This window comes from Sorex araneus, chromosome 1, assembly GCF_027595985.1.
Source record: "Sorex araneus isolate mSorAra2 chromosome 1, mSorAra2.pri, whole genome shotgun sequence".
Taxonomy (NCBI): domain Eukaryota; kingdom Metazoa; phylum Chordata; class Mammalia; order Eulipotyphla; family Soricidae; genus Sorex; species Sorex araneus.
Genome location: NC_073302.1, coordinates 222,684,441 through 222,689,984, shown reverse-complemented (window position 1 = coordinate 222,689,984; position 5,544 = coordinate 222,684,441). Strand labels below are relative to the sequence as shown.

General features: G+C 37.6%; 2 non-coding genes across 2 annotated transcripts; both read left to right on the top strand.

Annotated features, from left to right (window-relative positions):
* The first annotated feature begins 1,187 nt into the window (after positions 1–1,187).
* LOC129401395 (U6 spliceosomal RNA) lies at positions 1,188–1,291 on the top strand. Its single transcript, XR_008628313.1, has one exon. It is a non-coding gene; the product is annotated as a U6 spliceosomal RNA (small nuclear RNA).
* Positions 1,292–2,108: 817 nt separating this feature from the next.
* On the top strand, positions 2,109–2,217 carry LOC129401410 (U6 spliceosomal RNA). Its single transcript, XR_008628326.1, has one exon. It is a non-coding gene; the product is annotated as a U6 spliceosomal RNA (small nuclear RNA).
* The last annotated feature ends 3,327 nt before the right edge of the window (positions 2,218–5,544 follow it).

Here is a 5,544-nt window from a genome sequence, read left to right as displayed (position 1 = left end):
CGACCCGAGTTCAAATCCCAGCATCCCATATGGTCCCCTGAGCACCGCCAGGGGTGATTCCTGAGTGCTTGAGCCAGGAGTGACCCCTGTGCATCGCCGGGTGTGACCCAAAAAGCAAAAAAAAAAAAAAAAAAGAGATATATCAAACTTAAAGTTTTGTTCTTCCTGAGGACATCTCACTATATATTCCAGACCACAGTCCTCAGGTCAAGTTAGTCTTCCTAAACCCAGCAGGGTCCTAGTCTCATCGTTACTTTTGGATCATAACAGCATTTTTCTATGACCATGTTCTCAACTTGTAGTTAAGTATTGTAGCGCTTTGGTCTGGCCCATTTCGATGCCAGGGTAGCTCACAGCTTGCCCTGGGTCCATTCAGTCCCTCATCGGGACCCTGCTTTTGGGGTGCTAGGAACTAAGGGCAACTGAGTTGAGAAAGCAAATGCCCAGGAGTAAATATTATTGGAGTCAATCAGCTGCCAAGTTACAAAGCATAATATTAACTGTCTTCCTGTGTCCATACAGAAAGGCCATTGCTTTAAGGCAAACTAAATTCCCTATGGCAAGGCTAAAAGGACAAACCCAATGTTATCCTACATGACATGACTGAGAATCACTATCAATAGATATTAAACTCACTATACACATAGAGGCACACAGATTACTTTGAGGCATCTGTGTTGTTAATGTGTCTTGGCCATTAAAATTCACTGAGACCCTTTTTCCGGTCCTTTGCACCAGCCTCATAAGTCTCACCTTCCATTCAAGTTGAACTTGTAAGAAGGTGGAATGAAATGATCAGTATGCTTCTTCCTTCTTCCTTCAGGAGAAAAATCCTACTTACATTCAAGGTGGTCAAAGTGCAGATAATACCATCCACCTTTTCCTAGAGATGTACACAGGACTGAGGTGAGGACAGCAAAAGGCGCTAGCTTAATGGTCTTAATGAATGAAGGGCATTAAACAAGACTGATTCACCATCTTCCAAAGAATTGTTTTGCAAAATAGATGCCCTGGGTATGGTAAAAGATAATATGGTAAAAACCATATTCTGGGGCATTAGAGTCCTAAATCTATCAGTTCAAGGTGCTTTGAAATACCTTCCTTGATTAGGAATCGCTGTCTGCTATAGGAGTAAGGACAACACTCAAAGAAATCACAAGAAAAAAAGATGAAAAAAATCAACTCTTATACTCACTTTGGCAGCACATACACTAAAATTGGAATGATACAGAGATTACCATGGTCCTTGCACAGAGATGACATGCAAATTTGTGAAGTGTTCCATATTTTTGTTGCAAGAGTAACTAGCATGGCTACTTTAAGATGAGACAAGACTTACAAGTATACCAAATTTCTACATAAAGATATCACAAATCCCCATCACAATAATTTCTCTCAATGTCAATGGACTACATGTACCAATTCAAAGACACAGGGTGGCAGGATGAATTAGAAAATTTAACCCAAAATTCTGCTGCCTGCAAGAAACACATCTGAACAATCAAAGCTAACATGGGCTCAAAGTCAAAGGCTGGAAAACGATTCTTCAAGAAAAGAACCCCTCAAAAAAACTGGAGTGGCCATACTAGTTTTAGACCACATAGACTTCAGGCTAAAGAAGGTTATAAGAGACAGGAAGGTCATTTCTTAATGATCAAAGGATCTGTACATCAGAAAGAGCTCACACTTTGAAACATATATGCACCTAATGACAGACCAGCAAGATACTTAAAAACAACTTCTAATAGACTTGAAGAAAAACATTGATAGCAACACAACACTTTTTGGAGATTTTAACACTGCTTTGTCACCTCTCAATAGATCAAACAGACTAAAGATCAGCAAGAGAATACTTTATTTGAGGGAAGTAATGGAAGATGGGGGTAATATATATATATGTATACATATATGTGTGTTTGTGTATACATATGTGACTTTTCCATTAGCTGGATGCACATCCTTCTTCAGTGCATAAGGGACATTCTACAAGATAGACCACACACTGGGCCACAAAGCACACCTTCATAAAATTAAGAGGATAGAAATCGTATCAACTATCTTTTCAGACAATGTGGCACTGAAAATAGAAGTGAAGCACACATAAATGGAATATCAAACACATAAAAATTTGCGAAAGAATTTGGAACAATACAGAGAAGATCAGTATGGCCCCTGTGCAAGGATTACACGCAAATTCATGAAATACCTGGAAATTAAACAGTTTGATACTGAACAACCAGTGGCTTAGAGAAGAAATCAAAGAGGAAATAAAAAGATTCCTGGAAACAAATGAGAATAGGACACAAGCTACCAGAATTTGTGGGACACAGCAAAAGCCGTATTAAGAGGAAAGTTTATAACTCTGCCAGCACTCATCAGGAAGAAAGAAAGAGCCTACATAAATAACTAACAGCTTAAGATTTTGGAAAATGACCAACAAAAGGAGTCCAAACTAGGCAGGAGGAAGAAAATAATAAAACTTAGAGCAGAAATCAATAAGCTAGAATCTCAAAATACAATCCAAAAGACCAACAAACCCAAGAGCTGGTTCTTTGAGAAAATAAACAAGGTCAACAAACCACTTGCAAGACTCACAAAGAAACAAAGAGAAAGAACCCTAATAAACCAAATCAGAAATGCAAAGGGAGACATCACGATAGAAACTACAGAAATCCATAGGATCATCAGAGATTGCTTTGAAAATCTTTACAGCAGGAAATAAGAGAATCTTGAATAAATATATAAATTTTTGGATTCCAATAACCACCCAAGGCTGAACCAAGAAGATTTGAAATACTTGAACAAACCTATCACTATCAAGGAAATTGAAATGATAATCTAAAGTCTTCCCCAAAACAAAAGTGGATGGATGGATTCACTAGTGAATTCTTTCAAACTTTAAAGAGGACCTGCTGACAATATTTTTCAAGATTTTCCAGGAAATTGAAGAAACAGAAACACTCTCAAACAGTTTCTATAAGGCAAAGATCACCCTGATAATCAAAAAGGACAGACTGATTTCCTTAATGAATACAGCTGCAAAGATCCTCAAGAAAATACTAGCAAAGAGAATCCAGCAACTCATCCAAAGATCATACACCATGACCAAGTAGGTTTATCCTGGGGATGCAAGGATAGTTTAATATTCTCAAGTCAATCAACATAATCAACAATACACCATATAAATAAAATAAAGAGAAAAATCATACAGTCATATAAAGAGATGCAGAGAAAGCATTTGAGGAAGTCCAGCACCCATTTGTTATGAAGAACTCTCAACAAAATGGGAGCTGAAAGAACTTTCCTCAATATAATCAAAGCAAAATACCACAAGCCACCGGCAAACATTATTCTCAATGGGGAAAAACTAAAGGCTTTCCCCCTAATATCAGGCACAAAACAAGGTTACCCACTCTGACCACTCATATTCAACATAGTACTGGAAATACTTGCCATAGCTGTTAGGCAAGAAAAAGACATCAAGGGCATCCAGATAGGAAAGGAAGAACTCAAGTTTTCACTATTTGCATATGACATGATACTATACTTAGAAAATCCTAAAAAATCTACCAAAAATCTCCTGGGAACAATAGATTTGTTTAGTAAAGTAGCATATTACAAAATCAATACCCAATAGTCCATGGCCTTCCTATATACTAGTAATAAAAGAGATAAAAGGGATAGTAGACGGGGCTGGAGTGATAGCACAGCTGGTAGGATAGCACAGCCCTTGCACATGGCCGACCTGGGTTCAAATCCCAGCATCCCATATGGTCCCCTGAGCACCGCCAGGGGTGATTCCTGAGTGCATGAGCCAGGAGTGACCCCTCTGCATTGCTGGGTGTGACCCAAAAAGCAAAAAAAGGAAAAAAAGAGATAGTAGAAAAACAATCCCATTCACAATCACACCTCAGAAAATCAAATATATCAGAATCAACTTAACTAAAGAGGTTAAGGACCTATACCAAAAAAAAAAAAAACCTACAAAACACTATTCCAAGAAATGAAAGAGGATACAAGGAAATGGAAACACATCCCCTGCTCTTGAATTGGGAGGATTAACACTGTCAAAATGACAGTACTCCCCAAAGCGCTATACAGATTTAATGCAGTTTTTATAAGGATACCCATAACATTTTTTCAAAGAAATAGATTAAACACTCTTGAAAATTATACACAAAAAAACTCCCATGAATAATTTAAGCAATCTTTGGTAAAATGAAGATGGGATCACCTTCCCCAATTTCAAACTCTACTACAAAGTGTTAGCAATCAAAACAGCATGATATTCAAATAAAGACAGGCCTCAGATCAATGGAATATAGTCCAATATCCTGACACCAACCCTCAAATATATTATCACCTAATCTTTCATAAAGGAGCAAGAAATATGAAGTTGAGCAAGGAAAGTATCTTCAACAAGTGGTGCTGGGAAAACTGGACAGCAACATGCAAAAATAAAAATGAACTCAGATTTCTGTCTAATGCCAGGCAAAAAGTCAGATCAAAATGGATTAAAGATCCCAATATCACAACTGAATACTTAAAATACATGGAGGAAACTGTAAGCAGATCCCTCCATGACACTGAAGCTAAAGGAATCTTCAAGAATGAAACACCACTGACCAAGGGAGTGGAAGCAAAGATAACAAATGAAACTACATTAAACTAAGAAGTTTCTGCACCTCAGAAAAAATGGTGACCACAATACAAAAACAGCCTGCATAATGGGAAAAAAATATTTATGCTATACCCATACAATTAATCCTATCTTGTATATAACACAAGATATATAAGGCACTGGTAGAACTTAATAAGAATAAGACATCCAACCTCATAAAAAAAATGAAAAGAAATGAACAGAAACTTCTGAAAAGAATAAATACAAATGACCAAAAGACACAGGGAAAAATGCTCTACATCACTAATCATCAGGGAGATACAAATCAGAACAACAATGAGATATCATCTCACACCACAGAGACTGGCCCACATCAAAAAAAACAAAAGCAACCAATGTCAGCATGGATGTGGGGAGAAAGGGCCTCTTCTTCACTGTTGGTGGGAATGCCAATTGGTTCAGCCTTTTTGGAAAGCAATATGGGCATTCCTCAGAAAGCTAGAAATTGAGCTTCCATACAATCCAGCAATACCACTTTTGGGAATATACCCCAGGGACCACAGCAGAAATTCTGTCTACACTTCTGTGTTCATTGCACCATATTCACAATAGTCAAAATCTAGAAACAATCTAGAGTGCCAGAGAACAGATGACTGGTTAAAGAAACTATTTTATATCTAAGTAATGGAATACTATGCAGCTATTAGGGAAAATGAAGTTATGAAATATGCTTATAAATGGATGAATATGAAGAATATCATGCTGAGTGAAATGAGTTAGAAGGAAAGTGACAGACATAGGATTACATTCATTTGTGGGACATGAAAAAACATAATGTGAGATTAATACCCTAGGACAGTAGAAACAAGGGCCAGGATGGTTGGTCCACTGTTGGAAGCCTACCTCAAGTGCTGGGGGAGAAG